Source organism: Equus przewalskii, chromosome 16, assembly GCF_037783145.1.
Source record: "Equus przewalskii isolate Varuska chromosome 16, EquPr2, whole genome shotgun sequence".
Taxonomy (NCBI): Eukaryota; Metazoa; Chordata; class Mammalia; order Perissodactyla; family Equidae; genus Equus; species Equus przewalskii.
In genome coordinates this window covers 12,460,704-12,485,868 of record NC_091846.1, presented here as the reverse complement: position 1 = coordinate 12,485,868, position 25,165 = coordinate 12,460,704, and the positions used below count along the sequence as shown (strand labels likewise).

At 36.2% G+C, this 25,165-nt stretch overlaps 1 protein-coding gene across 7 annotated transcripts in view; it reads left to right on the top strand.

Annotated features, from left to right (window-relative positions):
* The window catches only part of STARD13 (StAR related lipid transfer domain containing 13), a 487,031-nt gene that overhangs the window by 90,416 nt on the left and 371,450 nt on the right, over positions 1-25,165 (top strand). For 2 of the 7 annotated variants that reach the window (XM_070577984.1, XM_070577980.1), the window contains exon 1: positions 23,920-23,995. The exons of 4 other annotated variants lie outside the window; for them this stretch is intronic. The gene's annotated coding sequence lies outside the window, so the exon portion shown is untranslated. Of the gene's footprint in view, positions 1-23,914; positions 23,996-25,165 lie in introns of those variants that run through there. One more of the 7 variants, XM_070577979.1, reaches the window with a different exon arrangement.

Sequence of the window (25,165 nt, the reverse complement as noted above, 5' to 3'; positions counted from 1 at the left end):
AAAGAGAAGTTCTCGTATTTGTCTTCTTCTGTACTGTTATATTTGCAATTTTTTTAAGAGGGTAATGGTTATTGGTAGTTTTAAAAAAAAGTTACAAGGTAGATCTATAGGAAAAAAATTCCTTAGCTTAATACATCACTAGGATAATTCTATCCAAAAATAAGGCTCAAATGTTATTTCCTATTCAGTCTACTCTGAATGTGGCGTGTATATATATATATATATTTAGTTAACAACTCTTTCTGAAATGTAGATTAACAAATCTCCCTTGGGTAAATATATAGCTATATGTAAATTCTGTAGCTTACGTTGAGGATTTAGAAATATATTAAATAGACAACCTTATACATTTAGTGTGTTCACTGTTTAATCCCCTCATTCATATCCTAGGACTTGCTGATATATTCATCAAGAATATAAGTAACCCAAGAAACTAACTTTTACTCAATTATTCAGTGCCTGGTGGCAGATAGCAGCCCTGTCCAGACAGGGGACACCATGGTACCAAAGCTCGACTGGATCACAAGTAAAATTAAATTAATAGTTTACCTCTGGTACTGTATATCTCTCTGAATTTTTGATAGCCCTAGCACATAAATATTTAAGAAAAGTTTCATAGGTCTTCTTTCTAGCATTTTATTAACAAATAATTGCCGCAGGAATGTGCTAATCATCTTACGGCACTCTATAAAAGTCATTTGACCCAAGTGAGCTACATAACGGTTTACCACTATTGCTACCCCATCAGGGCCCCCAGTCAACACTGGCATTTCTGAAGCTCACCCCAGGTCTTCCATACCTCTTTGCTACCCTTTTCACAAGCCTGAGCTGTGTTTCTTTTTCTTTATCTGGATTTACTCTAAGTATCAAAGGAAGATAGCAGGAATCCCCACAGAAATATGCATCAGGACAAGAGTCCATCCTGCAGAAGGACTGGGAACTACGGTTCAGGAATAATGCCTGTAAGTTAAGAACGCCTGTTCAGCAAAGTGAGCTTAGTTTCCCAGTTGTGTTGTCCCTAACACCTCATGCTTTAAAATATACTAACTATGCATTTAAACAGTGGACAAAAAAAAATCCCCCAATACCAATATCTTTAATAAACAATCTCTTGAAACAATCTCTCCTAAAGAACAAATGCAAACTCATAAACACATTTTGACATTTTATTTATAGGTAGTGACATACACAGTGGCACACAAACAGTGACCCTGTTTACATACAGACTTCCAAGAGAAGCACCAGTGATTATAAGAAGGGGGACTCCTGGTAGGAGATGGGCACAGGGCATTCTGACCCAGCTCTTTTGACACTGAGGATGTTTTGACTCTGTGTTTATAACTACAAGTGTTTCAATCAGAAGTATAGTAACATTGATGAAACAATATTCCAGAACAAATTCCATTAAACTATTTTAACCAACAGATCAATTCTCTACACAATGCAGCTGAACCACTTTCACTTTTCACACACTTTCATTTTTATTTTTATGAAATGATCCATTGCTATCACTTTTCTGTGTAAATTAAATGAAGATTTGATTCCTACGACAATTTTTGTCCATATTAAGTTTTATCAATTATAGCTTCACTATTGTAAATTTGCTCTGTTGGCCATTATTTCTATGAAATTCCATTTTCTATTATGTAAATATTACCAAGCTTTGATTCTTCTGTCAATTTATAATCTGCAACAGATTCCAACTTGTGCAGTTTTAGCTGCTATCAGTTATATTTTATGTTAATTATTTCTACTATGATTCGATTTTCCCTAGGCCACTGTCAGCTGTTTTCACAAAGATATCAACATTCTTTACTGAGCTCTCCAGTTAAAATTTAGCCATTGTCGGTTTTGTGTTTGTTATTCCTATCAGAATATTTGTTATGAATTTTATAAAAAGTTGGGCCTTTGTATTTATTTCTTGAAGCAAAGAGTATTAGTGGTGAGTTGGCAGGGTCGAAGCATTCGGCTTCAGCAATATATATTTAAACCATGACCAAGTGAAGCTTAAATAAAGTTTTGGATAAAAGCTGATGAGTGCATTAAAGCATAAAAATTGCACTGTGGGAATATTGGAAGGGCATGCAATGGCTTGCTTAAGGTATAGAGGAATAAGAAATTACTGAACCATCAAATTAGGCAATTGAGAAGCTGAAAACCGAAGCCAAAATACAAAATTATTTAGTGTACATGCTAGAACCTATATAAATATGATTGGTGATGGCAGGCTTGTTGTAAGGTACAAGAAATAAGAAATAGATTATGGAAGGATGGAATTCAGACACAGCAAGGATTGCCTAGCTTCATTTGATAAAATACATCCACATCCACCTGGGAATCTAGGTTTCTCTGATCTGCCAAATTTTTCACTTCTCCCAGGTTACTTTGACTGATACATTTTAGGTGGCTTGGGCAGTGGCTCTATTCATTATGTCCTTGATAATGTGATCTTTTGGACCTTGTTTTCATGTTCCACTGAAATGAAAGTCAGAGCAAACTTAAAAGATGATAGAATACAATGTTTACCTTATGAGATGAAATGCTGCAATTATAATGAAAGAGGAAATTCTTTGCTTTTACAAAGTCTTCATAAATGCCAGAAACTGTTAGTGGGTGGACTTGTACAGAAAATTAGACACAGTGTGAGTCTCAGGCAGTTAGAGAAGATGAGGAGACATAAGTATTGTAGTACATTCTGTAACAGATATAGGTACAAATGCTTCAAAAACACAAAGGAGAAAGTAATTAATTGGGCTTGGGAAAGTTTTCCAAAGAAGGTGGCATTGATTTGAGCCTCAAAGGATGAATAAATAGGAAAGGGCTTATCAGAAAAAGGAAATAGAAGAGAATAGCTAGAATATTTTGAATCAAGTCACTGGCTATTGGTTGATGTTAATGCCAATAATCGTGCTCATCTATGACATAGTCTTTTTATCTGTTCAGAGGCAGAGTTCTGGGCTGAGTGAGAGCTTTTCAAGAGCCTACAAGTAACTGACATTCTCATGTTGTCTCCATTCCTTGGTTAGGACGCTCAAGTCCTCGATCACAGCGGTATGCAACAGTCATAGAATCCATGGTGAATTTGCTTTCCTTAAGCTTCACCAGAGTGGTCCTCTATTTAAAGCTACCAAACACATTAAATACTTTATCAAAATACACCTTTTTAAAATCTTCTTTTAAAACTTGACCAAAAACAACAAAGCTGCTAATTTTTTTAAATAAATCACACTGAAAAAAACCTTAGCAGTATCTCACCACATTCATTCTTAACAGCTTTTGCAACAGCTTATGCTAAATATAATCTTACTCTGGTGACAAGAGTTTCCCTGGTTGTTTTCTTTTCTTCTAAACTCCGAACTACCATGCTAGGAAATCCTCTAAAATTCATATAATTTTACTTATAATTATTAATTGATATTTTTATCATATTGTATAGCACATTTGTAAAATACTGTTTCTTTTGTTTATTGAACCAATTTAGGTAAATTTATCTTTCAACCATAAAATTAATATTGTTTTCCTATATACATAGTTCATTTATTCAACAAACATATATTAATAATCTGGTACTCTAGGACATACAAAGATTAAAAGGACAGGATTCCAGGACTTTGGAGAGTTTAGTGGTATACATTTCCTTTTTATTCTTCTCCCCAAAGCCCCCAGTACACAGTTTTATATTCTAGTTGTGATTGCCTCTGGTTGTGCCATGTGGGATGCTGCCTCAGCATGGTCTGATGAGCGATGCCATGTCCGTGCCCAGGATCCAAACTGGCAAAACCCTGGGCCACCAAAGCAGAGCGCGAGAAATTAACCACTCGGCCATGACACAGGCCCCTAGTGGTATAAATTTTTTAAATGTTCCTAATTAATAAGCAAGTGAGGTCAAAAGTATATTAAAAATATTATATAATTTCAGAAGAAAGAGAGACATTATTTTGTGTGGAGAATCTAGGAAGGCTTCATGGAGGAAATACCATTTGACCTGCGTTTAAGTGTTGGATAGACTGAAAACATGGAAACGGAAGAAGGTTATTCTAGGCAAAGAGAAAAATAGAAGTGAGGTCATATAGACGGAGTGGTATCCGCAGCCATGTTGGAGAATAAATAGAGGTTTAGAGCCACTTGAGGGCACAATCATAAAGAATATTATGGCTAAGAGTGCTTTCTCAGTTAAAAGAAAAAAAAAACAGGCAGCAAATAGCTAAAATAAATGTGAAGACTTGACTTTCTATATTTGGATATCATATCTTCAAAAATTACCACTTACATACATTAAACCCAAAATTTACACTGGCTCTAGATCTCATAAGAAAAAGGGAACATTTAAATGAGGTTCAGAAGCAAATAACATTCAAGAATATAAATCATCCATTATCCTCCGATAGCAATGGAAATGTTATCTCAGCTATGAATATTTTGAAAAACCAGAAGTGAGATATTAAGCTGCTAAAGTTGAAATAGATGCCCAGGTCTTTCAGGCTGACTGAGAAAACTGAAGGTCAAAATATGTTACTGTTTGATTTATGGCTGTGGATTAAGCAGAAAGAAATGACAGAGCATTAGTCACATTATGTGGTACAATAATGGCCCTAGGGTGGCGTTATTATTAAATGATGACACCTTTGGAATTGTTTGACTAATGCTGTAACTTATCTCTGTGCTGTACAAAAAGCATTACAGTATGATATTTTGATGTTTTTGAATTGCAAGGGATTAGCAAGTAGCTCTGAAAAGCAACTAATTTAGGAGGATTTAAAATGAACAACAGTCTGAAGTTTCATGTCTATTCACGGTATTAAACGTGATACACTGGCAGAAGGCCGTAAAGAATTGCAGTCAGGTACACTGGCACAGATCTCAAATCCAACTTGTAACACATATGTAAAGTCACTCACAAAGACATTTTAAAAAGACCAGAAATGTAATGGTGGAAAAGAAACATTTCTAAGTAATGCAATTAAAAAATAACAAAATAGAATATTTCTAGTAATAATCACAGGGATTAGTCACAGAGCCTGTAAGAGGAAAAAAATCTTCAATTTGGAAGCAAACAGCTGTAAAATTAACAAAAGAATTCAAGCAAATCATTTTTATCAGTGTGGCAAAAAAAAATGTTCAGGTTCTTGGCAAAGGTTACGAACTCAAGAATAAGTGCTATAGACCCTCTTTTACCTTTTCCATTTCTTTTAAACTAAACTAACAATACTCAGGATTTCACCTTCATGCAAAGCTAACATCTATCTGTTAGAAATCCAGACCAAAAAAGAAAACTCCTTACAAGTTTATTTGGATTAATAACTTTATAAGCTTATAAACGTTAATAGCAAACTAAAAGAAGAAACTGAAAAATGTTAAGGAGGTAACATAGAAAGACAAGATCCTTAAACATTTTTAATGCAATGCTGGCAACAGTGTCCTCTGAGAGAAACAATATTTTTCTAAAGCTTATTAAGGCCTACACTGAAGGCATTTAAAAAAATATGCTACAACTACAAAGAATGAAAGAGCTATTATCAACATTGCAGAACAGAGATGGAAAGAACTCAAACCAAACACAAGACTGTGTTTAATTGTGTGGGGCTTTATGGGAAGGGCTCTGACTCTGTGTCTCCAAATCCTTTCAGTCTAACCAAAGCATAACAACAAAAAGCTAAAATTTACCTGATAATGTTACTGATTCTGAAATATATATATTTAAAGATGGCAATGAGGATGTTTTAAGAATTTTTAAACAGTGGATAGCTCATGTGCTTACAAATGGATAACTTAGTTATATATTTTCAAAGGTGGAATGCGGCTGCCAAGACGGGTCCAATTTCACTTGGCAACAATTTCTATGATTCCTGAAAAGTCCCCTTTATTGTGACTCGTAGTTTGCAAGACTGATTATGTCCACTCCTTCGACATTTTGAGGTGGTATTTCTTGTGTTTTTTGCCACCCTAGATTCTGTGGAAAGGAGGGGAAAAAAACCTAGCCCTTTCTTCTTTAGAAGGCTAATCTTTTTCCCTTTAAAATAATTTTATGTTTCCTTAAGATATTATGCTTTGAAACAGTCTATGTAGGGATTGTTTTGGCATTTAAAAAAAAGTCTAGGGGTCAGCCCTGTGGCTGAGTGGTTAAGTTCACACCCTCAAGTTCAGCGGCCCAGGGTCTCACTGGTTCAGATCCTGGGCACAGACATGGCACCACTCAACAGGCCATGCTGAGGCGGCGTCTCACATAGCACAACCAAAAGGACCTACAACTAGAATATACAACTATGTACTGCGGGGCTGTGGGGAGAAGAAAAAAAAGATTGGTAACAGATGTTAGCTCAGGTGCCAATCTTAAAAAAAAAAAAAAAAATCTAAGCCAAGATCTGTGAATCTGAATTTAAGTTTCCAAACCAAGTTAAAGTTCTGTTAGAGAAAAAAAATCTTAAAAGTTAAGAACTAATGTTGCACTAATACTTAACATCCTGCTTGTAAGTCAGAAAATATTGTGGTGTAGCTGTGTGGACAGATAGGTAGAAAAATATAGACTATTCTTAGGACATTACCTACAATGTCAGCAACTTTTTCATTTTATATCAAGCTCTCAGAACCTGAAAATAATATCTGCATGTTTTAGTCAGCTCAGGCTGATATAATAAAATACCACAGACTGGGTGGTTTAAACAATAGACATTTACTTCTCACAGTTCTGGAGGCTGCAAAGTTCAAGATCAAGGCACCAGCAGACTGGGTTCTGGGGAGGGCTCTCTTCCTAGTTCTCAGATGGCCACCTTCTCGAGCTGTATCCTCAAATGGCAGAGAGGAGCAGCTCTGGGGTCTCCTCATCTCTTACAAACGCACCAATCACCTCATGGGGCTCCACCTTCATGACCTCATCTAAACCTAATCACCTCCCAAAGGTCCCACCTACTAATTCCATCACATTGCGAGTTAGGGCTTCCACAGACGATTTTTTGGAAGGACACAAACATTAAGTCCAAAACACCAAATACATGATATTTTGAGGCACCGTAACTTCTCTATTCTCTAACTTTATTGTACTCCAACTGTACTCAAGTCCCTTCAAAGCTAAGGTATATCTGAATTTCATGTTTTGTGCTTAAATGGAACTTTCTTTAGTTGGAAAAAATAGGTGGTACTTTTGGGGAAATAAAACATAACATTATAAAGAAACATTATAAGTAAATGTAGTAGGTTAATAAAGAGTATTAGTCTTCAAAAACATTTCAAAGCTCTCTAATTTGCAGACATAGAGCAAATGAAGAAACTCAGCAGTCTTTCTAATCATCTAAAAAGCTCATTTTTCTAGGAAATATAGAATTTAAATGACAGATCTGTTAAATATTATAATATAAACATGCCTATCAGATGCCTAGAAACACTAAGTTAAAAAGCCAACTATTATTACATTTAACATTTTATTGTTTTTAATCCTTAGGATATGTGTTAATTTCCAGATGACTGACTTGGTTAGAAGGGGATGACGATGAACCCAAAGATTACTGCAAGTTAACAATAAAACTCTAATATTGAGTAAATCCCATGGTTGATATCAGCAATAGCTTTATATTAGTATACAGAGTATTACTATAATCACTTTGTTTAATAGACTAAATATTCAGAATTACATGAGAGTTACTTTTTATTTTATTTATCATCATTTTCAGGCCCTAAGGGTCATATAATATAATAGAAACCAGGAAGTGAGAAAAATCAGTGTCCCATTATCTTATGAGCAAGGTCAAAATTTTTATTCTTTTTCTTAAAGATAATTTAGTAATTCCTTTTGATTTCTTTTCCTTCTTTATTCTCTTCCTCCTTTCCTTTCTTCCCCTCTTTCTATCTACCATAGAGAAAGGCTAATATTTTTTAATTTCAAGAAATAAACACAAATAGTTACAAGCAAACTGGGAAAATACATCTTACCAACAGGGCCACATTTTAAAAGAAAATATATCAATGTGCTTTAATAAGGATATTTCTTTTTAAGATTTATTTATTTAATGAACATTTATTATCCCTAGTATATTCCAGGCACTTCTCTAAGTGTTTTAAAAACATTAACTAATTTAATCCTAACAACCCTGTGAGGCAAGTACCGTTGCCATCATCTTCAGTTGACAAACAACGAAACTGAGGCATGGAGAGGTAAGTACTTTGCCCAAGGTCACAGAGTAAGCAAGTGATGGAAAGAAAGATTCTGAGTGAAAAAGTGTTGGTAGAATTTGGAAACTGTCTCTTTTTTCTTTTTAAAGTTGTATTTTGTTTTTCCACTACAAATTAAACTGTACTTCAACCTTTACTACAAAATAAATTTTTACTACAGTAGGCTTTTTAAAAATCTTGACTTTTTTATTCTTATAAAATGACATGTTTATTACTTTAAATTACATGGTGGCTCACTCCCTGTGCTTCTCTGTCATCCACACTTGAGAACGCTCTCACCCAAAGAAAACAAAACTCTCACAACTCTACAACTTCCTCTAGTTCAGGGATCGTAGTCACCGCCAGATCTCGTTCTCCCTACGCTCTCTACAGCCTCTGCAGAAACCTTCCACCGTATTCCTACTTGCCTCTGGGGAAGGGCTTGCACCCTGGCTTACTTCAGTTCCTCCAGAGAACTACAAGAGAGGTAGGGGAAAAGGGTTAAATCATTTATACAAAACTAGCATCCTTCCTAAAGCTTCCAATTTTTAGTTTCCAAGAAAAAACAAAAATAGCTGTTCAAAAAATATTTCCAGCGCACATACTATATAGCAGACACAGTGCAAGTACTGGGATTATTAAGACAAAGGAGACACCATTACTGTGCTGAAGGAACTATACCAAATAATAAAATACCAAATTTTATAAAGAATTTGAATTCTTCATAAAGTTCAAAAAAAAGCAATAATTTCCCTGAATAAAATCACTGCAAAACTAATGACTACAAGACTTTTAAAAATAGTATTTATAGAATATTATATGCAAGTTCAAAAGGAGATTTTCATTCCTCAGATTTGTATAGGATTATTATGCTGCTTGGAAATAATCATTTCTTGGAAATAATCACAAGTCATTAAAATGTCTGAGTGAATTTTAAAAAATCAAGTTCAGTTTACTGGAGTTTCTAAAAGAGTAACATATCATCCCAATTGTAAATATAATATATATACATATATATATTTGGCTAAAGGAGCAACATTAGGGACTTTACACAAGATATCTTATCTCATGCTAATTTAGTGCACTCAGTGGTACCCCACAGACCTGAAGAGAAATAGGATGATTTCACTAGCTAGGTGTTGCTTTGACAAATCTTTTTTCTTTTTTCACATGATGAATTACCAAGCGTCTACTTCCAGTAAGAAGTTGTATTCTTTCTTTACCTAAGTCTCTAACTCATTATCAGGAAGATAATTTAAGCACAGAGGAGGAGTTGATAGACCTGTCATAAACCCAGAATGTTTAAAATTATTTTGATAAAAGTCAGTTTATTTTCAGAAAGGGAATAAATAAGTGAGAAATAAGATTGAGGGAGGAAAAAGGAAAGAAGGGAAGCAGAAAGAAAAGGAAAAGCATTGAGAACATTATCCGTGAATATCTAAACATTATTCTAAAAGAATAAACATCGTCTTGATTTTATAACTTCTATTTCCTTATTAATTTCTCCATAAGAAATCTGATACATTGAAAGTCCATTGTATTGTGCAAAATGCCAGTCTTAACAGCAAACCCAACAGCATTAAACTTCATTTGTTATTACTTTTGCCAGTTAAGAAGTCCTACGTCTGTCAAAGTCCTGAAGCCATTGTTCTGCAATGTATGTTTTTGAAATGAAACATGATTATCTCCAAGTTTGGGGCTTCAGGAACAGATAATACAGCAGCATCAGACGATAAAAATGGACCTAATACTAACTAAAGACTGAATATCACAGAGAAGTCAGCAAAGTCCTTTTACCTGAATTCTCTAATGTGATTGTCACAGCTCTGATGTTAAGTACTAATATACTGTTCTCTCAATTTTTTAAGTGAAGACATTAAGGTCTGGAGAGGATCAGAGATTATCCCAGTTCACTTAGCTAGTCCACAGCAGGACGAGGCTCAGTCAGTAGTTCCTGACTCCCAAGTTTGGCTCTTTCCATTAGATCACCATGCTCTAGAAATACTTGGCTCAGGGTAGGTAGGACTGAAGAAGAATTTGTTTAGGATGATCAGCAACTTCAAAAAGTTAGAGAATAGCACCAGAACTTCATGACAATTTAACCAGAGCCTTGAAATCTGTAGTAAAAAACAAACCCTCCAATTACAACAAAATTTCAGAATAAAAGAGATTTACATCTAACAGGGTAACAACTTCTAGTTTCTCTTCAGAAACTTCATGAAAAGCTTATGCAGACAATTAGAGCCATCCAGCTTCTCTGCTGGTCTGCCCTCCACCCAAATATAACCAATCCTTCTCCCCTGCAGGAGCTTCGCTGAGGCCCGGCTGACCGGATGCTCGGGTCAGAGAAAACCCAGGTCTGTGGTCTCGGGTGTGAGAAAGAGCAAAGGATTAAGTCAGGACACCTAGCTCCTAGTTTCAGTTCAAATATTAGCTCGCTATACATGACCTCAAACACATTCTGAAATCTTTTATGATCACTTCACTACATCCTTCTATAGTTATCTCAGAACATTAGCTCGTCTCTCAAATTCTGGTCCTCAGACCACTAGCCTCAGAATCCCGGGGGCTCCTGCTGTAAATGCAGATCTCTGGGCCCCAACCCAGACCCACTAAATCAAAATATGCTGCCATAAATCCAGGAAAACCCATGTGCATTTTAAAGTTTGCACACTTAAAATGTGCAAACCAAGGGGAGGGTCTTTGTTATAAGCCACGGATATTTTTGATCCTAATCCCAACATTTATAGGCAAATTACTTAACATTCTCTCTCGGGAATTTGCAGCCCCAAGTCTTTTCTTCTCAGTCACATCCACCCAGCTCAGCCTCTCTGGACATCACTTTGCCCATCTGTAAAATGGATATGACAACTTCTAACTTATTGGGTGGATATGAAGAACAAAGGAGATAATGCATTTATATTTTTAACGTACCTAACAGAATTCCTAACACGTAACAAATACTCAATAAGTGTTACATACCTTTCCTCTGTAATAACAGACCATTAGCATAATGATAGCACATATTTATTCAGTACTAACCATATGTAGTACCATGCACATTACGTATATTAACTCACATAATTATCATCATAACCCTATGAAGAAGGCACTATTATTATCCTCAGTTCCTCTCCAGAGGAGGATTCTGAGACACAGAGAATCAGGTAACCTGCCTAATGTCACATCAACATTAGGTGATGGAATCACAAGCCCTCTGATTCTGACACAAAATAAAGTTTGAGAATTGCTGCCTTAAAATCACTGCCATGATCACTGCCTTCAAGAAACACATGGCAGTACTGCATCCCACTTAGCGGGAATCTATGGGGTTGGAGCCAGATTCACACAGAATTTTGAGATTCACTGTCAACTTTAGAGGCTAAAAGAACTATATTTCCTGAGTATTTAATTTTTTAATTTAATGTGTTCCTTCCCTATATTAGTATTACACTATTTTAATTACTACACTTTAAAAATATGCTTTTATGTCTATTAGTGTTCAATGGCCAGATACTGAAAGTATAGAGAAGATATAATGGAAACTCATAAACTGATGAAGGGATAAGCACTTGGCATGTCCACCAAACCTTCTGTGTAATACAACCAGGATCTTAATTATAGACAGCTTTTTCAAAAAATTTGCTATGAATTCTGAAATTAAATTAGCTATAATTTTTTAAAATTTTGATGATTCTTCAAAAAGTTTCATAGAAATGTTTGCTCATTTTTATCACTGTAAATTAGAAATGAATACGAAAAATTCTACTGAGAATACAATCAAACACAAAATTACAATTAACATCTTGGTGTATTTCCTACTATTTTCTTTATCCAAAGTTATTTTTGTTACGTTTATGTAGTTATAATCTCACCATTTATATACAGTTATGCACCACATAATGATGTTTCGGTCAACGATGGACCCCATATATGATGGTGGCCCCATAAGATTAGTTCCATATAGCCTAGGTGTGTAGCAGGCTGTACCATCTAGGTTTGTGTAAGTACACTCTATGATGTTTGCACAACAATGAAATCGCCTAACGACACATTTCTCAGAACATATCCCCATCATTGAATAACATATGACTGTAATTTTACTTCCTATTTCACAACATAAAATTTATAAGCATTTTATCCCTTATAATGGCATCCTATCTATAATCACTTTAATACCTGTAATATTCCTACTTGTGAGTTGTAAGTTAACTATAGTTTATCTTAACTAATCCCCTACTCAAGTGTTTAGGTTGTTTCAAATTTTCTACAATTATGAATAAAGATATAATTAATATTTTTACCTCATTTCATTCTAGAATTCTTTCCATAAAAGAGATTCCCAGAAGCATGATTACAAAGTCAAATGCAGCCATTCATATCAATAAAAATTACTGAATTATCCATTTTAAATTGTGTGGTAATGTCTTTTAATATGTACTAAAACATATAAAATGTTATATTACTTGGATATTTGGTTTAATTAATGTTATACCACATCAGTATTACAGTATTTCAGGTATCATAGCTTAAAAATATAGTTCAATGTCTAGTATAGCTTGCGTAACTCATTTCTCTTCCTTTCAAAATATTCTTTGCATTTTTTTCTGTATTAACCTCCAAGATGAACTTTAGAATGATTTTGTCAAGCTGGAAAATAAATCAAACCAAAATTCCATTATTTTTTTCACTGGAATTGCATTAAATCTATACAGTAATTTTAAAGTAACCAACATCCTTGAAGTATTACTTTTGACATACAGAAGCACACTTTCTCTAACTTAGTTCTACTTTTAATTCTCTCAAAGCTCTATCACTTTTTACTCATGTAGGCCACACATATTTCTCATTAAAGGTTTGCTAAAAGTTTATACTAGTGTTGCTATCGTGAATGTGACTCTCCTTTCATTAATTTTTTAACAGGTTTATTGAGGTATAAATTACATATAAAATTTACATTTTCAGTATATAATTCACTGATTTTTTTAGTAAATTATAGTTGTTCAACCAGCACCACAATGCAGTCTTACTACATTTTCGTTACCACAAAAAGATTTCCCTTTTGTTGATGATCTCTAATTTATTTCTGTTACAGTTGCAGATACACTTCAGATGATTTCAGTCCTTTTAAATATACTGAGGTGTGTTTACGGCCTAGCGCTCCACGTGCACTTGGGAAGAATGTGCATTCTGCTTTCATTTGGTGCAGTGTTCTACAGATGTCAGTTGTGTCAAAGTTGGCTGATAGAGTTGTTTAAAAGATACCCTTGTTGATTTTCTGTCTAGTTGTTTCTATTAATTATTGAGATCAGGGGTTCTGAAGTCTCTAACTATTATCATCTATTTCTCTCTTCAATTCTATCATTTATTGCTCATGTACTTGAGGAATCTATGGTAGGTATGCATACATTTATAATTGTTCTATTTTCCTGTTGAATTGACCCTTTTATCTGTATGAAATGTCCCTCTTTATCTCAAGTATGTTTTGCTCATCTTAAAAGTATATTTTGTCTGATATTAGTATATATAGTCACTCCAGCTCTTTTATGAGTACTGTTTGTGTGGTATATCTTTTTCCATTCTTTTAACTTTCAGTCTATTTCCATCGTTGAATTTAAAACCTGTCTTTTGTAGACAGCATATAGTTGGGTCTTGATTTTTTTTTTTAAGTTCAGTCTGACAATCTCTGCCTTTTGATTTAAGCATTTACTCTATTTACATGTAACGAAATACTGATACAGTTGGACTTCTGCTATTTTGATATTTGTTTTCTCTATGTCTCAAGTCTTTTTTGGCCTCTCTTTCTCTTTTACGGTCTTCTTTAAATAGATATATTCTAGTGTACTACTTTAATTCCTTTTTTCAGACTTTTTAGTTTTTTCTTAGCGGCTGCTTTTCGCATTACAATAATCAGTAATTTGTAACAATCTACTACAAGTACTCACAATCTACTTCAGATTAATATTAACTTAATGCCAGTAGAATATAGAAATTTTGCTCCAATATAGTTCCATTTCCTCCCCCTTCATCTTAATATTGTCATATATCTTTATAGATAAGCCGAATAATACAGTTTTGTAACTATTGTTTTGTGCAATTATCTTTTAAATAAGAGAAAAAAGACAAAAATATGTATTTATATAGTTCTTTATATTTACCTATGTAATTACCTTTTTTTCCACATTAAGACTTTATGTTTCACAGCAGTTTTGGGTTTACAATCTAAATTTGAGAGAGAAGTACAGAGATCTTCCATACATCTCCCGCCCCCACACAGGCATAGCCTCCCCATCATCGATGTCACTCATCAAATGGTACATCTGTTGCAACTGATGAACCTATACTGATGCTAATAATCACCCAAAATCCATTGTTTACCTTAGTGTTCACTCTTGGTGTTGTACATTCTATGAGTTTGGACCAATGTATAATGATAAATGTCCATTATTATAATATCATACAGAGTATTTTCACTGCCCTAAAAATCCTCTGTTCTGCCTATTCATCTTTCTCCCAACCCCGTGCAACCACTGATTTTTTTACAGTCTCTATATTTTGCCTTTTCCAGAACGTCATATAGTCGGAATCATACAGTATGTAGCCTTTTCAGATTGGCTTCTTTCACTTAGTAATATGCACTTAAGGTTCCTCCATGCCTTTTTATGTAATTACCTTTTCCAGTGTTATTTCTTCATGTGGCTTCAAGTTACCACCTGTTGTCATTTCCAATAGGCCTGAAGCATTTTCTTTAGTATTTCTTGTGAGGAAGATCTGTTAACAACAAATTCTCTGTCTTTGTTTACCTGAGAATGATTTTATTCCACCTTCATTTTTTGAAGGGGAGTTTTGCTGAATGTAGAATTCTTGGTTGACAGTTTTTTCTTTGAATGTGTCATCCTGCTGCCTTCTGGCTTCTATTTCTGATGAAAAGTCAGCTTTTAATTTTATTGTGGTTCCACTGCATGTGATAAGTCATTTTTCTCTTGCTGAATTCACGGCGTTTGTCATTTTTCTCTTGCTGAATTCACGGCGTTCTCTTTGTCTTTGTCTTTCAACAGTTTGACTATAATGTATCTTGACATATAATGTATAATGTTTGTATTTCTTTGAGTGAATACCCTTTGGAGTTCATTGAGCTTCTTGGATATGTACATAAATGTTTTTCACCAAATTTGGAAAGCTCTTGGTCATCTTTTCTTCACACATTTTCTACCTCTTTATCTCTCTCGTCTCTTTCTAGGACTCCCAGTATATGTGTGATTGTATGCTCATGTGTCCTACAGATCTCTGAGATTCTTCATTTTTCTTTCTGTTCTTCAGATTGCATACCACCAAGAGAAAGAAATCACATAGTGATTTGAACAATTAAATATAAAAAATTATTACCTATAGTTGCGTATTCAAGTAATGAGGAATTGGCTAGTAAAAAGTAAGAGAACTTTTTAAAAAATGCAAGACTAGAGATGTAAGGCGAAGTTACCACCCCTATGGCTGAGATTAGAGCACTTAAGGAAGACCCTCCTCCCAGGGCTGAGATCCAGACTTTGTTGGAATGGGAATGACTATGGGTCACTGGATGGTAGAGAAGTCACTGTGGAGCTGCACCAGCAGAACTTGCTGAAAATCTCCCTTTATGGTGCTGGCAAAATTGCTTCTCCCTCTAGAGCGCTGGCAAGATCTCTTCATAGGAAGGGATCTCCCTGGAGGCACTCTGCTACAAAATTACCCAGAGGGAATTGTTGGGGGAAGTTGCTGGCCACTGGATGCTGCTAACTGTCATGCAGTGCAGGAGCTGGGTACTAGAACATCTGCCTGCACTGCAGGAGCGGGCAGCAGGAGAAGCCACACAGGCAGCATGGGCTTACCAAGTGGGCCTACTGGAACCCGGAAGGAAAACCCCTTCTTCCTGCAATGCCTTTCCAGTATCCTATGCTGACAAAGCTTATTGCAAGCTAGTACAGGAAAAATAAAATTAAAGGTACCAAATCCATTTTCATAGAACAGGAAAAGAAGAGAATTTGGAACTGGAAGGTAATATATTGATAAGCGGTATATTTCATTCCTTTGGCCATTTACTTCCATATGCATCCTTCTACACACACTTGAATTCCTATGTAGCAAAGAATACCAACTAATAAGATACAGCTAGCCATATTACAAGTAAAGAAGCTCTATCCCTTCCCCCAAAATGAGGAGGTACACAGTCCCAACAGTTATTGTGTCCATCACAGGCTATAGTAATAACTCCTCAAATTCAGCCACAGTTTCACTGAGTATTCTATTACCTAAAGACTAAATTATGTTAGCTTCTAGCAGCTTGTATATAAATAAAAATGAGAGGGAAGAAGAAAATTGGTATATACAAGTAAACATATGCATATAGAAAACAGAGAGAAAATATGCAAAGCTAATACAGTCGTTTCTATAATTAGTTTCAAAGTTATTGATGATTATCTATGTATTCCTTCAACTACCCATTCCATCTTTCCCTTACCCTCAGCCAAAACCTTGGCTGCTCTGAGTTCCTAACCGGGTGGATGACTCAAACCTTCATTTCTGAAAGGTGTGCATCCTAAATTGTTCTGCCTTTTTTTGATTGCTATAGTTTCACATTAATCTTTCCTCCTGGGCAGGAAAGTAATGAGGTGCCACTTGAGAATCCCCTAGGTTCCAACTATAGTCCTTTTTGCCTCTAAATCAATTTCTGCTTGGTAATATGGATTAATCATTGCATCTTTTTCTTCTTTTGGTTCAGCGACAGAGGTGTCCCAAATTGTCAGTTGAAAGGCAAATGAAATCATCTTCCAATTCGAAGGAATCATTGTTGTGTCCCTGATGGAAGCATTCCACGCTTGGAGACTAAGGTCTCTAAACCAGAAGAGCTCAAAGTTGTGGGTGTGGAAAGCAAAAATTCTGCAAGTGGCATATTATGTGTTTCATCCATTAACTTCTGGAACCATATATTTTGTCTATGATGGAAACACCACCATATAATGGTCTCTCATTCAAAGCATATACTGCATCCTATAAAACAGAACTCCATCCTTTCTGTGTGGTGTGGTCAGGGCATGGTCTCTCAAATGGCATCATAACGGAGTCTTCAGTAAGGCATTCCAACTTCCTAGTTAAACCAGCATACCCTCTGAAAACGCTACTTTCTCTCCTCCATTATATTCCTATTATATTGTTTAGAATTTGCAGGACATTTCAATGCAAAATTGCTGAGAGTAGAATTCCCTATTTTATCCCAGTTTTAAAGAGAATTACTTAGTATTTTATCTTTAAATAAGATAAAAATTGTGATTGGTTTGAAATAGACATCTTAACAAATGAAGGAATTAGCCTTCTAAATTACATTTTTTAAAAAAGATTTAAGAATTTCTATGGAATTTCACTAAATGACTTTTGGAAATCTAATGGATATAATTGCACAGGTTTTTCTTATTTTACCTATTGATACAATGTGATATCAATACATTTCTGGATATTGAACCATCTTTATTGTATTAGCTTTTGCTGCAGTAACAACCAACCTCCAAATCTTTATGGCTTACAAACACAAACATTCACATTAAAGCTGTAGACTGCAAGCTCTGTTACAGCCTGCAGGTTGACTGCAGGTCTGCTCACTGTCTCCTTCCTGTATCCAGGTTGAAGGAGCAACAGCAATCATAGTTGAGGGGAGAAGACAGAGAGATTGAGATGAATCATGCAATTGCTCTTAAAGTTTCTGCTTGAAAATGGCAAAACTGACAACCACTCAGACTCCATTGGCCAAAGCAAGTCATGTGGTCAATATCAATGAGCTAGGGAAATACACTTATTCAACAGCATGGGTAAGGAAGAACGAATACTTGTGAAAAGCAACGCAAACTGTCATATTTGTATTCAAAGGATAGATTCTTCTTGGTCTAGCTAAATTACTCTTTAATATACTATTGTCTGTATGCTAATATTATATTTATATGCATAATCATAAGTGAGATTGATATATAACTTTGCATGCTTTAAGAGTTTGGTAGGATAATTATGCTTGCTTAGTAGAATGAACTGGGTAGCTTTCTATATTTTTCTCTATGTTCTGTATATGAAGTTATCTACTCCTCTTAAGGATAAAAGATTTCAACAGTACCATTTAGAACTAGAGCCTTTTGAGAGAAGCAATTAATTTGATAACTTTAAAAAAAATTTTCTGTTATTGGTAAAATATGATTAAACTATTTTAGGTAGTTTTGATTTTGAAATCATTCATTTCATGATTCTCAAACTTGATTGTGACCATATGTATGTATTTAACACCTTTTCTACATGTTAAAACTTTTCTTTAATTTCTAATTTTTATTGGGATTTCCCACATTTATTATTTGGGGACTTTTTCCTATTTTCTAATGCATTTACTATTACTCCTTTTATCTTTACTATACTCTTCCTTTTGCTTCTTTTTCATTTTCTAAATTATTTAATCAAATGGCTTGACTTGCTCATAGAATAAAATCTAGCTATGAATTTAAGTATAAATTCAGCATTACATAACTCCATTAAATTGAAAACTCAGTGAGAGCCACATTCCTATTCTTTTTTTCATTAACACCCTCAAGTGTCTAAAACAGTGCCTTCTTTGCACAAAGGAGTTTCAGAGGATTTGATAACATTCACATTTTTTCTGAGGGCTGTGTTTCTGTAATTTTTTTGGTTCCTGTTCAGCACTATGGTTATTTCTTAATTCCAAAAAGCTTTGGAGAATTTACTGAGGCATCTTAGTGACTGAGTAAAAGATCAATTAGGTATGTTGCCCTAGCTATAGATATTCTACTTTCTTAATTATATTTTTAAGATCTTAAGTGCCGTCATTTTTCATGTAATTGAGAACAGACTGACAGTTGCATAGTAAGATGTATGTTAAAAGGGCAAACAGCTAAAACAGCAAACTTTGTTGAATTCTCTAAGTTATTTTATTATATAGCACAAGACAGTATAATCTTTTTAAGTATTGCTGGAAATTTCTTTTTTTCCATAAAAGTCTTATCACAAACTTATACTTGGTTTAAGTAACCGAAATGTACCACACATATTCAATATTAAGTCCGCTGGTTATATATCTCTGCTATTTCCTGGGAAGCCTGACTTTGCAAAACCTTACTTATAAGCAAAACATTCAGCTGAATTTCATCTGGTATGGAAGCACATTTAGGACAGTGGGGTTGATACAATGGTTCCATCTATATAACCAAAATATCAAGGCTATGGAAGAAGAGGTAGAAACAGTTCAGTAGCATTGATAACTAATTCCGACCAACACATAGCTGAAAGATTAAGAGTAAAACAGTATACAATACTAGCTGAAAAACATCTACTGGGAAATGGCTAATTTTGTGGTAATATTTAAAAACCATATAAAAAAGTGCATTTTTACTTTTTCCAAAGTAGTATAATAATTGGCACAAATTGCTCAAACTAGTATAGTAAACTTATATATTAAAATATTTTATACATATTAAATGTCAAGTGCTTTAAATTGCTATTACAAAGAATATATGATCTGCATCACCACTTTAAAAGTTACTTAATTCATCCATATATCAAATTATATCAATTATCATTGGAACATGTGCAACGTGTTAGTCTTCCATTTAAATTGATCACAAACAAGAAATATTATTTTAACAACATAATAATAAGTGTAGCTCACCATTAGGGAGAACAGTCATTAAAATGAGTAGAGAAGAATAATTAATTCAAACTTACTTCCAAAGAATAACTTAACGGAAATGATAGGCAGTTTGAATGAGATTTAAAACATGATAAGCCAAAAGATTAGAAAGTCTGAGAACTGTAACTCAAACACCTAAAATAGCAGTATGAAGGCTACAGAGATTCAACTACCAGTGACTGACAAAAAGATGAACATTGCCAGCGTACAAAGGATAGGAAAATTGGTCCCAACACTTAGTCAAAATGTGAGTATCAGCATTGTTAGGCTAAAGTAGAAAGTATTAACAAGTCTACTGACTGTAGCAAATTTAATATTGATGAAAAGATATCTATAACAGTTAAGACTGCAAATCAGCTGAATTAACTTATTTTGAAATTTCTCCTTGGAGAAATACTCCTTTCCACAGATGTTCATCACACATACATGTATGTATTATGTTTTTAGAAAATAGGAGGGAAGATAAAAAATCAGAAAATAGAACTCAAAAGTGATTAATAATAGAAAATACTTCTGAAAGCAAATTTGACACTAGAGTCCTAATCTAATTACTGTAACAACCTCCACTAATCCTTGGTTGAAAGTAAACTACAACTAATGCTTACTGACAAAATTAGCCAAGATAAGTAGTAATGCTAATAGCCATAATAAATGCCATAAATTACTAATTACGTTTAGTCAACAAAGTAGGGTTATATAATAATATTCCCCAAATACAACAGGCAGCATTTCTAATAAATAGTTGTGTTTTATATCACACCTCCCCTCATCATGAGCGAATTAGTTAAAAGCTTCATTTAAAATGAAACACAGAACATGTACCTTTCTTTCCTTGGTTTAAATGCTTAACCAGTAATTAGCCAGACACAAAGTTCTCTTAGGGCAACGCCATGGTTTTCAGACAGGTGTTCTCAATTCTCAAGCTGTTTTCTTTTTTAACTCTGATGGAGGTTTATTCACATTATAAGGAAAAAGAAAAAACCTGAAGTCCAGTGAACAAAATAATAATGATTTTAAAAAAAACTGAGAGGTAGAAAATAAAAGTCAAATGATAACACCTGGAAATTACAAAAGTACAAAATAATTCAAAAATACAAAACCTCACATCATTCTAAAAAGGTAGTAAGCGGAAGAATAGCAATAATTAAGAATAGTTAACATCACAACATTAACACCGAAGATACACCAGCAAGAAAGTAACCTTCTCAAATATTATGGGAAATCCAACTGCCTGCATGTGTGCATATAGAGCAAGAGTTTGCAAAGTTGCCAAGAGTTGGTGGCACCACACAACTCGATGGAGTACTGAATTAGAATCCTCAGTTATTTGTGGTAATGCAATAATTTTAGTCTATGAATACCAAATTTAGTAAGCCTGAATAACTCATTCAGCATGTTAGCACTAAGAAATCTTCAGTTGTCAGTAAAAATGAGTCTATGAATTAGGCTCATTCACATAGAAGTACAAAAAATGAGCCTTGCATTTTTCCATAAGGAGGATCCTCAAAGTCCATGAATTTGCTTTAGAACAAGATTGATTTAGGGAATCCAGCTGATTTAGGGAATCCAGTCTGACGTAGAGATAGAAATAAACAATTTAGTGGATGGATCTAAAACATACAGGAAAAAAACAAGCATGTGTGATTAATACCCAATTTTATAAAAATATATAAGGTACAAGCTCACTGATCTGATGTAATTTTGTGATAAATTATTTACATTTCAAACAGTATGGATTCATTCCTCAAAGCTCATAATGAATTTATTCATTAAAATTGTTATTAAAATTGCTTTTGTTGGGGCCAGCCCGGTGGCGTAGTGTTTAGGTTCACACACTCTGCTTCAGTGGCCTGGGGTTTGCAGGTTCAGATCCTGGGCGAGGACCTAGCACTGTTCATCAAGCCATGCTGAGACGGTGTCCCACATACAAAACCGAGAAGACTGGCACAGATGTTAGCTCAATGACAATCTTCATCAAGCAACAAGAGGAAGACTGGCAACAGAGTTAGCTCACAGCCAATCTTCCTCACGAAAAAAAGAAAGTGCTTTTGAATAAAAACCTTACTAAATTATTGCAAAAGCAGCATCTCAGTTGTTTTCATTGATCTTTGGATATAGCAATTTACAAATCAAAGGCATATCAGTTATTTTTAAAGTCAGTCGCACTAGAGAAAACATTCTAAACTTTTTATCAGTTTTAGGAATAATTTCAGCTATGAACATAACAAACCTATCTAACATTTCTATTTCAATTAGGAGCAAGGATACAACTTACAGTGTGCTGTGCGCTTTATTCACTGTGTTGAGGTCAATGAATGCAGTGGCATAGTCAGGATTTGACAGAATTGAGAAAACGCCTGGAGAAACGATTAGGCAAGCCATTTTTACAAAAGAAAGCACTGTGTACACTTGTAAATGGCATAGTGGGGATGAGGTGAGGTTGGTAGAGGATTGAAAGATGCAAGGGAACATGCGGAGATGCAAAAGGATTTTCAAAGTCTGGCGTCTACCAAAAGGTAAAAGTTGATTGTTGAAACAATTTTGGCCTTAATTCTAGTCATTTCTGATTTACTGACTTTTACCAGTTAATGTGAAGAATAGAAGTGACTGCAAAAATAATTGAAATATTTAGTATACCTGGTATCACAGCAGCCTCTACCACGATTATATGCAGAACACATTGATATGTCGTAGTTGCTTTAACGTGTGAACGCTCATTTAGGTAGAACTTTCCTGGTTCTAGGGCTTAGCTTATCGCTTTCCAGCAATGGGGCCAAAGCCCTCCTAATTTCTCCACTTTTATTCTCATAAGCATCTCTTCTGAAATAACAGGAGCATTAATAACAAAGCAATCCTCAACTCTAAATTATTCCAGCTGTGATCCTAGTACCAACTTCTTAAGTGTCACCAGAGACCTAACCAGAGCCATCATTAGCCAGGAGCTCCACCCCAGACCTTCCCAGCTAGAAACGTTCGGTTAAGACTAACCTGTTTTCATAAGCCTTCCAGGGACTTCTGACGCACGCTCAAGTCTGAGAACCACTGCTACAGGCGAACCTCGCAGGGGAGCACTAAAGTTAGTAGGTGCGAACATCTGAATTCCAAGGGAAACTCACTCCACCAGCTTTCACTACACACTTTGATACTCAGTTAAAGCACCATTCCAACAGAACATCGAAACAGTCCTACGCTGGCTAAGATTGTCAGGCCTACAAGCTTCCAAGAAAATCTATGTTTGCAAGCAAGAATTCATTATCACGAGAGAATCTGTGTTGATTTTGTTGACTTTGGGGAAATGATTTTCCCTCTCTGGTTATCCAAAAGAAACAGGCCATGCAAACAAATCTATATTCAGCCCGAGTGTTTCTGGGGCTACCTTTCCAAAATGTTTTGGGCTGTCTGAAAGCAAATTATGCACTAAATTCTGCCCTTCTCGATGGGCTCCCAATACACACTGCACCCTTTTACAACACTGCTTTAATCAGGGAAAGAAACAAGGCGGTTACCGCAGAGGCCAACCTAAGCCACAAAGCGTGTGCATCTTCCCACCACGCGAGAAACGGGGGCCCACACTCCCGACAGGCTAAGGAATTGACGCGAGGATGATGGGGAGCAGCCCAGGACGAGCCCTGAGAAAGCCAAACAAGAGAGAACCGCTTTTGCTGGGCTTAAAACTAGAAAAAGAACTGTTTCCCCTCCATCTTGCGCATATACAGCTCCTCCTCCGAGCAGCTTCCGCTTCAAAGGCCGGCCAAGGACCTCTTGCGCGGGAACTCGGCAGGGCGGAGACTCGGGTCCCTCCCTTCCCGAGGGCGGGAGAAAAGAAGGCCTAGGCCGCGGGTTCTCTGGAAGGTTCCGAGAGAAAGGCGCGCGCCCCCTCTACGGGCGGCGGGACACTCGGCACCAGATGGCGCTGCCGCACCGAGAGCCGGAGCCCGAGCGGCTGGGGAGACGGGAAGAGGCGTCACCGGATCCTACCCTCGCCTCCGTCACCGGAAGTGCGCGCCGGCGCCAGCCCCTGTTCCCGGATATTAAGACTTCTACAGGTTCCCGCCTGAGGGCGGGGCTAGAGCCGGAACCGAACGGCGACCGACGGGCCTCGGGGCGGAAGCCCCGGGCGGAGCCAGCAGGGATTGGTTTTTGGTGAGCGCGCCTCGCCTGGACGGGAGCGTGAGGGGGCGGGGCTTTGCCGTGCGCTTGCGCAGTTTGGGGACGTAGGCGCCGCTGGCGTTTGCGTCTTTCTCCGTGTTTGCACGTTCGCTGGGCCGGCAAGGTGGAAATCGTGGCGTAGTGCTTTTTTTTTTCCTCCCTCCCCTTCTCTCCCGCCCACGGGGTTTGGGTTTCTGGCTGTGAGTTCAGGTTTCTGGAAATCTTTGTGGAAAGTTAATGGTACGTGAGGGAAAAAGTCAAGCTGTGTTCTCCTCTTAACTCTTAAACGACCCAAATGCCTGCTGGGTGTGGTCCCAGTGTGGGCATGGACCCAGCCTTTCCCGCTAGGTCTCCCGGACGGGCTCGATGCACCCGCTCTGTGCCTTTAAGCGTGAATCCTGAGGCGGTAGGGACGTGTCAAGGAAAGGAACGCAGACAGTTAGTGTGGAACTAAAAATATTTTTTAAGTAGTTAAGGAAGCGTGTCTTTTGGCTTTTTAGCAGTGCTGGTCAAGAACTTACGGAGTTCCTTTGCTTTACTTTTCCGTTTTTCTGAGACTAGACATCTTATACTGTATTTTGTGGTGTGGTCTTGGTCTTTATCAGATTTTGTTAATTGAAGGAAGGCTGCCCCTAACAAAGCGTTCCAAAGGGAAATTCTTCCTTTTCTCCATTTTTATAAGATAGAGGCAAACCCTTTGTAATAGATGGACCGTAGAAACTCGTGAGAGTGCGTTGGTTTTGTTTTGGTTTTAGATGCAGCATGGAAGCAACCAAGTATGTTGCAAAAATAAAATCAGTGTGAATCTTTATCGACCCTGTTTGAATTTTAGACTGTAATTCTAAAAGTGTCAGTTGCAAGGTGCTCGGTTCTCCCAAGAAATTTTTCAGCCTTGGTGAACACTTTGATCCTTGTGTTTCAGGGTTCTTGCCAGTCGGTGGCCTACACAAAACAGTATTTGTGAAAGCAATCGAGACTTTTCAGCAGATATAGTAAGAGATCCAGGTGGACTGGGGAATACAAGAAAGATTGTCTGGCGTAGCCAAATAAGGGCATGTTACTGTTTTTCAGTAAAACCTTTTGGTGGGCTTGGTAGTGGGTGTTGTAAGGAAAGCTAAGGTAGCTTGAGGAGTGCCATGACATGTTTATGTGAAAAGCCAAAAA